Below are 13,188 nucleotides of genomic sequence, written 5' to 3' on the forward strand. Positions count from 1 at the left end.
AGTTTACGGTGTACCACGGGGGAGAGCCTGGGGAACGGTTTCCATACCTAACACGGAGGGAGAAACAGGTCGGTGCAGAAGGCACCTCTCGAACGAGCTCCAGTTTAATGAAAGCAGCATTGCTCTTGCACGGGTGTGTGGAGGTCTAATATCCCGGCACCGGCCTCGATGCAGCAAGAGTGTAGAGAAAACGCGCTTTGGCTACCTTCCACGTGTCTGAAGGAGAAAGCAGTTTACTGTGTACCATGGGAGAGAGCCTGGGGAACGTGTTGCATACATAACACGGAGGGAGAAAGAGGCCTGTGCAGAAGGCACCTCTCCAACGAGCTCTAGTTCCATAAACCTAGAATTGCTCTTGCACGGGTGTGTGGAGGTCTAATATCCAGGCACCTCACTGGATGGAACGGCAGTGTAGAGAAAACGTGCTTTAGCTACCGTCCACCTCTCTGAAGGAGAAAGCAGTTCACTGGGCACCACGGGAGAGAGCCTGGAGAACGGGTTCCATACATAACACGGAGGGAGAAAGAGGCCTGTGCAGAAGGCACCTCTCCAACGAGCTCTAGTTCCATAAAACTAGCATTGCTCTTGCACGGGTGTGTGGAGGTCTAATATCCAGGCACCTCACTCGAAGGAACGGCAGTGTAGAGAAAACGTGCTTTAGCTACCGTCCACCTCTCTGAAGGAGAAAGCAGTTCACTGGGCACCACGGGAGAGAGCCTGGAGTACGGATTCTTCCGGGGCCTGGGTCTCACAAGGAAAATGGTTTTGGACTCACTTGCAGTGCGCTCACGCATGCACACAGCAAAATGCGTCCACCCTGAGGCATGGCTCTTTTAGCCGAAGCAGGAATTCCCTACAGAGTTGTTCCTTTGAGTTAGGTGGTTGGCTTTAGGCCTGCAGGCACCCCCGGGGCAAGGGTACTAGCCTCATAAACCAGAGGTGACTTGAGAGCTGCCTTCCGCACCGGCCTGTTTCTCACTCCATTTCACGTCTGGGACCCTTTGCCCGGTCTCTCGTACACGAGCAGTGTCAAATTCCTCCTGCTTCAGGAACGGCAATGTTAACTCAAGCGCAGTCACTCCATAGGATTGATTCTTGGTGTTAGTAGCCTGGGAACTAGGCATCCAGGCACACAGGGTACAGCAGTGCTAATCTCCTCAAACAAGAGGTGAGTCGACAGCAGCCTTCCTTCCAGGCCTGCTTCTCACTCCGAGTTACGTTTAGGTTCCATTTCTCATGCTTTCACAAAAACACACAATAGATGAAGTTGACGCTCAGGAAGGGCGATCTTTGCTGAGGCACGGGTTCTCTACAGTTCTGTTCCTTTGCGTTGCGTGGATGGCACTGAGGACTCCACGCACACACGGGAGAGCCGATCGAGTTTCCCGAAACAAGAGTTGAGTGGATAGGTGCCTTCTGCCCATGCTTATTTCTCGCTCCGAATTCTGCTGGGACTCCTTCCCCAGGTTTGCACTCAAGCGGACTTGAAAATGCTGCCACCCTGTGGAGAGGCGAATGAGCTGAAGCTGGGGTTCTTGACCGGCTTCTTTCTGCCAAATCAGTGTGGAGCCCTTAGCATTCCTGTGCACACATGGAGCCGAAGTGTTAGCTTCAGGTAACAAGAGCCGAGTCGAGAGGAGCCTTCTGGCCCGGACTCCTTCTCCCTCGGTTTCACGTAAGGAACCCGTTCCTCAGGCTCTCACCCACGGTAGCCTGGAAAGTGCTTCCTCCCTCAGAGAGGTGGATGGTAGCTAAAGCACGGTTTCTCTACCGTGTTGTTTCTTCCAGGGAGAACGCTAGCGATTAGACTTCCATGCAAAAGTAGGGCCGCAGTGCTAGCTAAATGAAACACACGGGGAGTCGTCTTCTGCCTTTTGCTGGGGCCCGAGTCTCACTCGCAGAAACTTTGGACTCCCTTGCAGTCCTCTCACGCACGCACACAACCAGATGCTTCCACCCTCAGGAGCGGCTGTTTTAGCTGAAGCACGGATCCTCTACCATGTTTTCCCTTCGAGTTAGGTGGCTGTCTTTAAGCCTGCACACACACCCAGGGCAACGGTACTAGCCCCATAACCATGATGTGAGTTGAGAGCTGCCTTCTGTACCGGCCTGTCTCTCCCCCGATTTTACAAAATGGAAAATGTCCCCAGGCTCTCAGCCACAGTACACCCTAAACTGCTTCGCCCACAGAGAGGTCGACAGTAGCTAAAGCACAGTTTCTCTACTGTGTAGTTTCTTCGAGTTAGAACGCTAGCTATTAGACTTCCATGCAAATGTGGGGCTGCCGTGCTAGCTTGGTCAAACACATGGGGAGTCGTGTTCTGCCTTTTGCTGGGGCCTGAGTCTCACTCGCAAAAAGCTTTGGACGCCCTTGCAGTGCTCTCACGCACGCACACAACAACATGCTTCCACCCTCAGGAGCAGCTGTTTTACCTGAAGCACAGGCTCTCAACCGAGTTTTTCCTTCGAGTTAGGTGGCTCTGTTTAAGCCTGTACACACACCCTGGGCAACGGTACTAGCCCCATAACCATGATGTGGGTTGAGGGCTGCCTTCTGTACCGGCCTGTCTCTCCCCCGATATTACGATATTGAAACCGTCCCCAGGCTCTCAGCCACAGTACACCCTGAACTGCTTCGCCCACAGAGAGGTCGACGGTAGCTAAAGCACGGTTTCTCTACAGTGCTGTTTCTTCGAGTTAGAAAGCTAGCTATTAGACTTCCATTCAAAAGTGGGGCCGCAGTACTAGTTTCATGGAGCAAGTGGGGAGTCGTGTTCTGGCTTCTTCCGGCGCCTGGGTCTCACAAGGAAAATGGTTTTGGACTCACTTGCTGTGCACTCACGCATGCACACCACACAATGCGTCCACCCTGAGGCATGGCTCTTTTAGCCGAAGCAGGAATTCCCTACAGAGTTGTTCCTTTGACTTAGGTGGTTGGCTTATGGCCTGCAGGCACACCCGGGGCAAGGGTACTAGCCTCATAAACAAGAGGTGAGTTGAGAGCTGCCTTCCGCACCGGCCTGTTTCTCACTCCATTTCACGTATGGGACCCTTTCCCCGGTCTCTCATACACGAGCACTATACAACTCCTGCGGCTTCAGGAACGGCAATGTTAGCTAAAGCGCAGTAACGCTGCAGCATTGATTCTTGGTGTTAGTAGCCTGGTAGGCGAATGAGCTGCAGCTGGGATTCTTTACAAGCTTGTTTCTTCCCAGTCAGTGTCGAGCACATAGCATTCCAAGCACACATGGAGCAGTAGTGTGAGCTTCAGGTAGCAAGAGCTGAGTCCAGAGGTGCCTTCTGCCCGGACCTATTTCTCCCTTGGTTTCACGTATGGAACCCGTTCCCCAGGCTCTCAGCCACGGCACTCCGTGTAATGCTTCCTCCGTCTAGAGGTCGACGGTAGCTAAAGCACGGTTTCTCTACAGTGTTGTTTCTTCGAGTTAGAACACTAGCTGTTAGACTTCCATGCAAAAGTGGGGCTGCCGTGCTAGCGTGATGAAACACATGGGGAGTAGTGTTCTGCCTTTCGCTGGGGCCTGGAGAACGGCTTCCATACATAACACGGAGGGGGAAAGAGGCCTGTGCAGAAGGCACCTCTCCAACGAGCTCTAGTTTCATAAAACTAGCATTCCTCTTGCACGGGTGTGTGGAGGTCTAATATCCAGGCACCTCCCTCAAATGAAGAACAGTGTAGAGGAACCGTGCTTTAGCTACCGTCCACCTCTCTCAAGGAGAAAGCAGTTTACAGTGTAGGCCTGGTGAGAGCCAGGGGAACGGGTTCCATACATAACACGGAGGGAGAAACAGGCCGGTGCAGAAGGCACCTCTCGAACGAGCTCCAGTTTAATGAAAGCAGCATTGCTCTTGCACGGGTGTGTGGAGGTCTAATATCCAGGCACCGGCCTCGATGCAGCAAGAGTGGAGAGAAAACGCGCTTTGGTACCGTCCACCTGTCTGAAGGAGAAAGCAGTTTACTGTGCACCACGGGAGAGAGCCTGGAGAACGGGTTCCATACATAACACGGAGGGAGAAAGAGGCCTGTGCAGAAGGCACCTCTCCAACGAGCTCTAGTTCCATAAAACTAGCATTCCCCTTACACGGGTGTGTGGAGGTCTAATATCCAGGCACCTCCCTCAAATGAAGAACAGTGTAGAGGATCCGTGCTTTAGCTACCGTCTACCTCTCTGAAGGAGAAAGCAGTTTCCAGTGTAGGCCTGGTGAGAGCCTGGGGAAAGGGTCCCATATATAACACGGAGGGAGAAACAGGCCGGTGCAGAAGGCACCTCTCGAACGAGCTCCAGTTTAATGAAAGCAGCATTGCTCTTGCACGGGTGTGTGGTGGTCTAATATCCAGGCACCGGCCTCGATGCAGCAAGAGTGCAGAGAAAACGCGCTTTGGCTACCGTCCACCTGTCTGAAGGAAAAAGCAGTTTACTGTGTACCACGGGAGAGAGCCTGGGGAAGGGGTTGCATACATAACACGGAGGGAGAAACAGGCTTGTGGAGAAGGCACCTCTCCAACGAGCTCTAGTTCCATAAAACTAGCATTCCTCTTACACAGGTGTGTGGAGGTCTAATATCCAGGCACCTCCCTCAAATGAAGAACAGTGTAGAGGATCCGTGCTTTAGCTACCGTCTACCTCTCTGAAGGAGAAAGCAGTTTCCAGTGTAGGCCTGGTGAGAGCCTGGGGAAAGCGTCCCATACATAACACGGAGGGAGAAACAGGCCGGTGCAGAAGGCACCTTTCGAACGAGCACCAGTTTAATGAAAGCAGCATTGCTCTTGCACGGGTGTGTGGTGGTCTAATATCCAGGCACCGGCCTCGATGCAGCAAGAGTGCAGAGAAAACGCGCTTTGGCTACCGTCCACCTGTCTGAAGGAAAAAGCAGTTTACTGTGTACCACGGGAGAGAGCCTGGGGAAGGGGTTGCATACATAACACGGAGGGAGAAACAGGCTTGTGGAGAAGGCACCTCTCCAACGAGCTCTAGTTCCATAAAACTAGCATTGCTCTTGCACGGGTGTGTGGAGGTCTAAATCCAGGCACCTCCCTCAAATGAAGAACAGGGTAGAGAAACCGTGCTTTAGCTACCGTCCACCTCTCTGAAGGTTAAAGCAGTTTACAGTGTAGCCCTGGTGAGAGCCTGGGGAACGGGTTCCATACCTAACACAGAGGGAGAAATATGCTGGTGCAGAAGGCACCTCTCGAAGGAGCTCTAGTTTCATGAACTAGCATTCTCTTTGCACGGATGTGTGGAGGTCTAATATCCAGGCACCTCCTTCGAAGTAGCAAGAGTGTAGAGAAAACTTGCTTCAACTAACGTCCACATCTCTGAAGGAGAAAGCTCTTTAGCGTGTACCACGGGTGAGAGCCTGGGGAACGGGTTGCATACATAACACGGAGGGAGAGACAGGCCGGTGCAGAAGGCACTTCTCGAACGAGCTCTATTTTAATGAAAGTAGCATTGCTCTTGCACGGGTGTGTGGAGTTCTAATATCCAGTCACCGGCCTCGATGCAGCAAGAGTGTAGAGAAAATGTGCTTTAGCTACAGTCCACCTCTCTGAAGGAGAAAGCAGTTTACTGTGTACCACGGGAGAGAGCCTGGGGAACGGGTTCCATACATAACACGGAGGGAGAAAGAAGCCTGTGCAGAAGGCACCTCTCCAATGAGCTCTAGTTTCATAAAACTAGCATTGCTCTTGCACGGGTGTGTGGAGGTCTAATATCCAGGCACCTCCCTCATATGAAGAACAGTGTAGAGAAACGGTGCTTTAGCTACCGTCCACCTCTCTGAAGGAGAAAGCAGTTTACGGTGTACCACGGGTGAGCGCCTGGGGAACGGTTTCCATACATAACACAGAGGGAGAAACAGGCCAGTGCAGAAGGCACCTCTCGAACGAGCTCCAGTTTAATGAAAGCAGCATTGCTCTTGCACGGGTGTGTGGAGGTCTAATATCCAGGCACCTCCCTCGAAGGAGCAAGAGTGTAGAGAAAACTTGCTTTAACTAACGTCCACATCTCTGAAGGAGAAAGCTCTTTACCGTGTACCACGGGTGAGAGCCTGGGAAACGGGTTCCATACATAACACAGAGGGAGAAACAGGCCGGTGCAGAAGGCACCTCTCGAACGAGCTCCAGTTTAAGGAAAGCAGCATTGCTCTTGCACGGGTGTGTGGTGGTCTAATATCCAGGCACCGGCCTCGATGCAGCAAGAGTGTAGAGAAAATGTGCTTTAGCTACAGTCCACCTCTCTGAAGGAGGAAGCAGTTTATTGTGAACCACGGGAGAGAGCCTGGGGAACGGGTTCCACACATAACACGGAGAAAGAGGCCTGTGCAGGAGGCACCTCTGCAACGAGCTCTAGTTTCATAAAACTAGCATTGCTCTTGCACGGGTGTGTGGAGGTCTAATATCCAGGCACCTCCCTCAAATGAAGAACAGTGTAGAGGATCCGTGCTTTAGCTACCGTCCACCTCTCTGAAGGAGAAAGCAGTTTACGGTGTACCACGGGGGAGAGCCTGGGGAACGGTTTCCATACCTAACACGGAGGGAGAAACAGGTCGGTGCAGAAGGCACCTCTCGAACGAGCTCCAGTTTAATGAAAGCAGCATTGCTCTTGCACGGGTGTGTGGAGGTCTAATATCCCGGCACCGGCCTCGATGCAGCAAGAGTGTAGAGAAAACGCGCTTTGGCTACCTTCCACGTGTCTGAAGGAGAAAGCAGTTTACTGTGTACCATGGGAGAGAGCCTGGGGAACGTGTTGCATACATAACACGGAGGGAGAAAGAGGCCTGTGCAGAAGGCACCTCTCCAACGAGCTCTAGTTCCATAAACCTAGCATTGCTCTTGCACGGGTGTGTGGAGGTCTAATATCCAGGCACCTCACTGGATGGAACGGCAGTGTAGAGAAAACGTGCTTTAGCTACCGTCCACCTCTCTGAAGGAGAAAGCAGTTCACTGGGCACCACGGGAGAGAGCCTGGAGAACGCGTTCCATACATAACACGGAGGGAGAAAGAGGCCTGTGGAGAAGGCACCTCTCCAACGAGCTCTAGTTCCATAAAACTAGCATTGCTCTTGCACGGGTGTGTGGAGGTCTAATATCCAGGCACCTCACTCGAAGGAACGGCAGTGTAGAGAAAACGTGCTTTAGCTACCGTCCACCTCTCTGAAGGAGAAAGCAGTTCACTGGGCACCACGGGAGAGAGCCTGGAGTACGGATTCTTCCGGGGCCTGGGTCTCACAAGGAAAATGGTTTTGGACTCACTTGCAGTGCGCTCACGCATGCACACAGCAAAATGCGTCCACCCTGAGGCATGGCTCTTTTAGCCGAAGCAGGAATTCCCTACAGAGTTGTTCCTTTGAGTTAGGTGGTTGGCTTTAGGCCTGCAGGCACCCCCGGGGCAAGGGTACTAGCCTCATAAACCAGAGGTGACTTGAGAGCTGCCTTCCGCACCGGCCTGTTTCTCACTCCATTTCACGTCTGGGACCCTTTGCCCGGTCTCTCGTACACGAGCAGTGTCAAATTCCTCCTGCTTCAGGAACGGCAATGTTAACTCAAGCGCAGTCACTCCATAGGATTGATTCTTGGTGTTAGTAGCCTGGGAACTAGGCATCCAGGCACACAGGGTACAGCAGTGCTAATCTCCTCAAACAAGAGGTGAGTCGACAGCAGCCTTCCTTCCAGGCCTGCTTCTCACTCCGAGTTACGTTTAGGTTCCATTTCTCATGCTTTCACAAAAACACACAATAGATGAAGTTGACGCTCAGGAAGGGCGATCTTTGCTGAGGCACGGGTTCTCTACAGTTCTGTTCCTTTGCGTTGCGTGGATGGCACTGAGGACTCCACGCACACACGGGAGAGCCGATCGAGTTTCCCGAAACAAGAGTTGAGTGGATAGGTGCCTTCTGCCCATGCTTATTTCTCGCTCCGAATTCTGCTGGGACTCCTTCCCCAGGTTTGCACTCAAGCGGACTTGAAAATGCTGCCACCCTGTGGAGAGGCGAATGAGCTGAAGCTGGGGTTCTTGACCGGCTTCTTTCTGCCAAATCAGTGTGGAGCCCTTAGCATTCCTGTGCACACATGGAGCCGAAGTGTTAGCTTCAGGTAACAAGAGCCGAGTCGAGAGGAGCCTTCTGGCCCGGACTCCTTCTCCCTCGGTTTCACGTAAGGAACCCGTTCCTCAGGCTCTCACCCACGGTAGCCTGGAAAGTGCTTCCTCCCTCAGAGAGGTGGATGGTAGCTAAAGCACGGTTTCTCTACCGTGTTGTTTCTTCCAGGGAGAACGCTAGCGATTAGACTTCCATGCAAAAGTAGGGCCGCAGTGCTAGCTAAATGAAACACACGGGGAGTCGTCTTCTGCCTTTTGCTGGGGCCCGAGTCTCACTCGCAGAAACTTTGGACTCCCTTGCAGTCCTCTCACGCACGCACACAACCAGATGCTTCCACCCTCAGGAGCGGCTGTTTTAGCTGAAGCACGGATCCTCTACCATGTTTTCCCTTCGAGTTAGGTGGCTGTCTTTAAGCCTGCACACACACCCAGGGCAACGGTACTAGCCCCATAACCATGATGTGAGTTGAGAGCTGCCTTCTGTACCGGCCTGTCTCTCCCCCGATTTTACAAAATGGAAAATGTCCCCAGGCTCTCAGCCACAGTACACCCTAAACTGCTTCGCCCACAGAGAGGTCGACAGTAGCTAAAGCACAGTTTCTCTACTGTGTAGTTTCTTCGAGTTAGAACGCTAGCTATTAGACTTCCATGCAAATGTGGGGCTGCCGTGCTAGCTTGGTCAAACACATGGGGAGTCGTGTTCTGCCTTTCGCTGGGGCCTGAGTCTCACTCGCAAAAAGCTTTGGACGCCCTTGCAGTGCTCTCACGCACGCACACAACAACATGCTTCCACCCTCAGGAGCAGCTGTTTTACCTGAAGCACAGGCTCTCAACCGAGTTTTTCCTTCGAGTTAGGTGGCTCTGTTTAAGCCTGCACACACACCCTGGGCAACGGTACTAGCCCCATAACCATGATGTGGGTTGAGGGCTGCCTTCTGTACCGGCCTGTCTCTCCCCCGATATTACGATATTGAAACCGTCCCCAGGCTCTCAGCCACAGTACACCCTGAACTGCTTCGCCCACAGAGAGGTCGACGGTAGCTAAAGCACGGTTTCTCTACAGTGCTGTTTCTTCGAGTTAGAAAGCTAGCTATTAGACTTCCATTCAAAAGTGGGGCCGCAGTACTAGTTTCATGGAGCAAGTGGGGAGTCGTGTTCTGGCTTCTTCCGGCGCCTGGGTCTCACAAGGAAAATGGTTTTGGACTCACTTGCTGTGCACTCACGCATGCACACCACACAATGCGTCCACCCTGAGGCATGGCTCTTTTAGCCGAAGCAGGAATTCCCTACAGAGTTGTTCCTTTGACTTAGGTGGTTGGCTTATGGCCTGCAGGCACACCCGGGGCAAGGGTACTAGCCTCATAAACAAGAGGTGAGTTGAGAGCTGCCTTCCGCACCGGCCTGTTTCTCACTCCATTTCACGTATGGGACCCTTTCCCCGGTCTCTCATACACGAGCACTATACAACTCCTGCGGCTTCAGGAACGGCAATGTTAGCTAAAGCGCAGTAACGCTGCAGCATTGATTCTTGGTGTTAGTAGCCTGGTAGGCGAATGAGCTGCAGCTGGGATTCTTTACAAGCTTGTTTCTTCCCAGTCAGTGTCGAGCACATAGCATTCCAAGCACACATGGAGCAGTAGTGTGAGCTTCAGGTAGCAAGAGCTGAGTCCAGAGGTGCCTTCTGCCCGGACCTATTTCTCCCTTGGTTTCACGTATGGAACCCGTTCCCCAGGCTCTCAGCCACGGCACTCCGTGTAATGCTTCCTCCGTCTAGAGGTCGACGGTAGCTAAAGCACGGTTTCTCTACAGTGTTGTTTCTTCGAGTTAGAACACTAGCTGTTAGACTTCCATGCAAAAGTGGGGCTGCCGTGCTAGCGTGATGAAACACATGGGGAGTAGTGTTCTGCCTTTCGCTGGGGCCTGGAGAACGGCTTCCATACATAACACGGAGGGGGAAAGAGGCCTGTGCAGAAGGCACCTCTCCAACGAGCTCTAGTTTCATAAAACTAGCATTCCTCTTGCACGGGTGTGTGGAGGTCTAATATCCAGGCACCTCCCTCAAATGAAGAACAGTGTAGAGGAACCGTGCTTTAGCTACCGTCCACCTCTCTCAAGGAGAAAGCAGTTTACAGTGTAGGCCTGGTGAGAGCCAGGGGAACGGGTTCCATACATAACACGGAGGGAGAAACAGGCCGGTGCAGAAGGCACCTCTCGAACGAGCTCCAGTTTAATGAAAGCAGCATTGCTCTTGCACGGGTGTGTGGAGGTCTAATATCCAGGCACCGGCCTCGATGCAGCAAGAGTGGAGAGAAAACGCGCTTTGGTACCGTCCACCTGTCTGAAGGAGAAAGCAGTTTACTGTGCACCACGGGAGAGAGCCTGGAGAACGGGTTCCATACATAACACGGAGGGAGAAAGAGGCCTGTGCAGAAGGCACCTCTCCAACGAGCTCTAGTTCCATAAAACTAGCATTCCCCTTACACGGGTGTGTGGAGGTCTAATATCCAGGCACCTCCCTCAAATGAAGAACAGTGTAGAGGATCCGTGCTTTAGCTACCGTCTACCTCTCTGAAGGAGAAAGCAGTTTCCAGTGTAGGCCTGGTGAGAGCCTGGGGAAAGGGTCCCATATATAACACGGAGGGAGAAACAGGCCGGTGCAGAAGGCACCTCTCGAACGAGCTCCAGTTTAATGAAAGCAGCATTGCTCTTGCACGGGTGTGTGGTGGTCTAATATCCAGGCACCGGCCTCGATGCAGCAAGAGTGCAGAGAAAACGCGCTTTGGCTACCGTCCACCTGTCTGAAGGAAAAAGCAGTTTACTGTGTACCACGGGAGAGAGCCTGGGGAAGGGGTTGCATACATAACACGGAGGGAGAAACAGGCTTGTGGAGAAGGCACCTCTCCAACGAGCTCTAGTTCCATAAAACTAGCATTCCTCTTACACAGGTGTGTGGAGGTCTAATATCCAGGCACCTCCCTCAAATGAAGAACAGTGTAGAGGATCCGTGCTTTAGCTACCGTCTACCTCTCTGAAGGAGAAAGCAGTTTCCAGTGTAGGCCTGGTGAGAGCCTGGGGAAAGCGTCCCATACATAACACGGAGGGAGAAACAGGCCGGTGCAGAAGGCACCTTTCGAACGAGCACCAGTTTAATGAAAGCAGCATTGCTCTTGCACGGGTGTGTGGTGGTCTAATATCCAGGCACCGGCCTCGATGCAGCAAGAGTGCAGAGAAAACGCGCTTTGGCTACCGTCCACCTGTCTGAAGGAAAAAGCAGTTTACTGTGTACCACGGGAGAGAGCCTGGGGAAGGGGTTGCATACATAACACGGAGGGAGAAACAGGCTTGTGGAGAAGGCACCTCTCCAACGAGCTCTAGTTCCATAAAACTAGCATTGCTCTTGCACGGGTGTGTGGAGGTCTAAATCCAGGCACCTCCCTCAAATGAAGAACAGGGTAGAGAAACCGTGCTTTAGCTACCGTCCACCTCTCTGAAGGTTAAAGCAGTTTACAGTGTAGCCCTGGTGAGAGCCTGGGGAACGGGTTCCATACCTAACACAGAGGGAGAAATATGCTGGTGCAGAAGGCACCTCTCGAAGGAGCTCTAGTTTCATGAACTAGCATTCTCTTTGCACGGATGTGTGGAGGTCTAATATCCAGGCACCTCCTTCGAAGTAGCAAGAGTGTAGAGAAAACTTGCTTCAACTAACGTCCACATCTCTGAAGGAGAAAGCTCTTTAGCGTGTACCACGGGTGAGAGCCTGGGGAACGGGTTGCATACATAACACGGAGGGAGAGACAGGCCGGTGCAGAAGGCACTTCTCGAACGAGCTCTATTTTAATGAAAGTAGCATTGCTCTTGCACGGGTGTGTGGAGTTCTAATATCCAGTCACCGGCCTCGATGCAGCAAGAGTGTAGAGAAAATGTGCTTTAGCTACAGTCCACCTCTCTGAAGGAGAAAGCAGTTTACTGTGTACCACGGGAGAGAGCCTGGGGAACGGGTTCCATACATAACACGGAGGGAGAAAGAAGCCTGTGCAGAAGGCACCTCTCCAATGAGCTCTAGTTTCATAAAACTAGCATTGCTCTTGCACGGGTGTGTGGAGGTCTAATATCCAGGCACCTCCCTCATATGAAGAACAGTGTAGAGAAACGGTGCTTTAGCTACCGTCCACCTCTCTGAAGGAGAAAGCAATTTACGGTGTACCACGGGTGAGCGCCTGGGGAACGGTTTCCATACATAACACAGAGGGAGAAACAGGCCAGTGCAGAAGGCACCTCTCGAACGAGCTCCAGTTTAATGAAAGCAGCATTGCTCTTGCACGGGTGTGTGGAGGTCTAATATCCAGGCACCTCCCTCGAAGGAGCAAGAGTGTAGAGAAAACTTGCTTTAACTAACGTCCACATCTCTGAAGGAGAAAGCTCTTTACCGTGTACCACGGGTGAGAGCCTGGGAAACGGGTTCCATACATAACACAGAGGGAGAAACAGGCCGGTGCAGAAGGCACCTCTCGAACGAGCTCCAGTTTAAGGAAAGCAGCATTGCTCTTGCACGGGTGTGTGGTGGTCTAATATCCAGGCACCGGCCTCGATGCAGCAAGAGTGTAGAGAAAATGTGCTTTAGCTACAGTCCACCTCTCTGAAGGAGGAAGCAGTTTATTGTGAACCACGGGAGAGAGCCTGGGGAACGGGTTCCACACATAACACGGAGAAAGAGGCCTGTGCAGGAGGCACCTCTGCAACGAGCTCTAGTTTCATAAAACTAGCATTGCTCTTGCACGGGTGTGTGGAGGTCTAATATCCAGGCACCTCCCTCAAATGAAGAACAGTGTAGAGGATCCGTGCTTTAGCTACCGTCCACCTCTCTGAAGGAGAAAGCAGTTTACGGTGTACCACGGGGGAGAGCCTGGGGAACGGTTTCCATACCTAACACGGAGGGAGAAACAGGTCGGTGCAGAAGGCACCTCTCGAACGAGCTCCAGTTTAATGAAAGCAGCATTGCTCTTGCACGGGTGTGTGGAGGTCTAATATCCCGGCACCGGCCTCGATGCAGCAAGAGTGTAGAGAAAACGCGCTT

This window comes from Halichoerus grypus, unplaced genomic scaffold, assembly GCF_964656455.1.
Source record: "Halichoerus grypus unplaced genomic scaffold, mHalGry1.hap1.1 HAP1_SCAFFOLD_38, whole genome shotgun sequence".
Classification (NCBI taxonomy): domain Eukaryota; kingdom Metazoa; phylum Chordata; class Mammalia; order Carnivora; family Phocidae; genus Halichoerus; species Halichoerus grypus.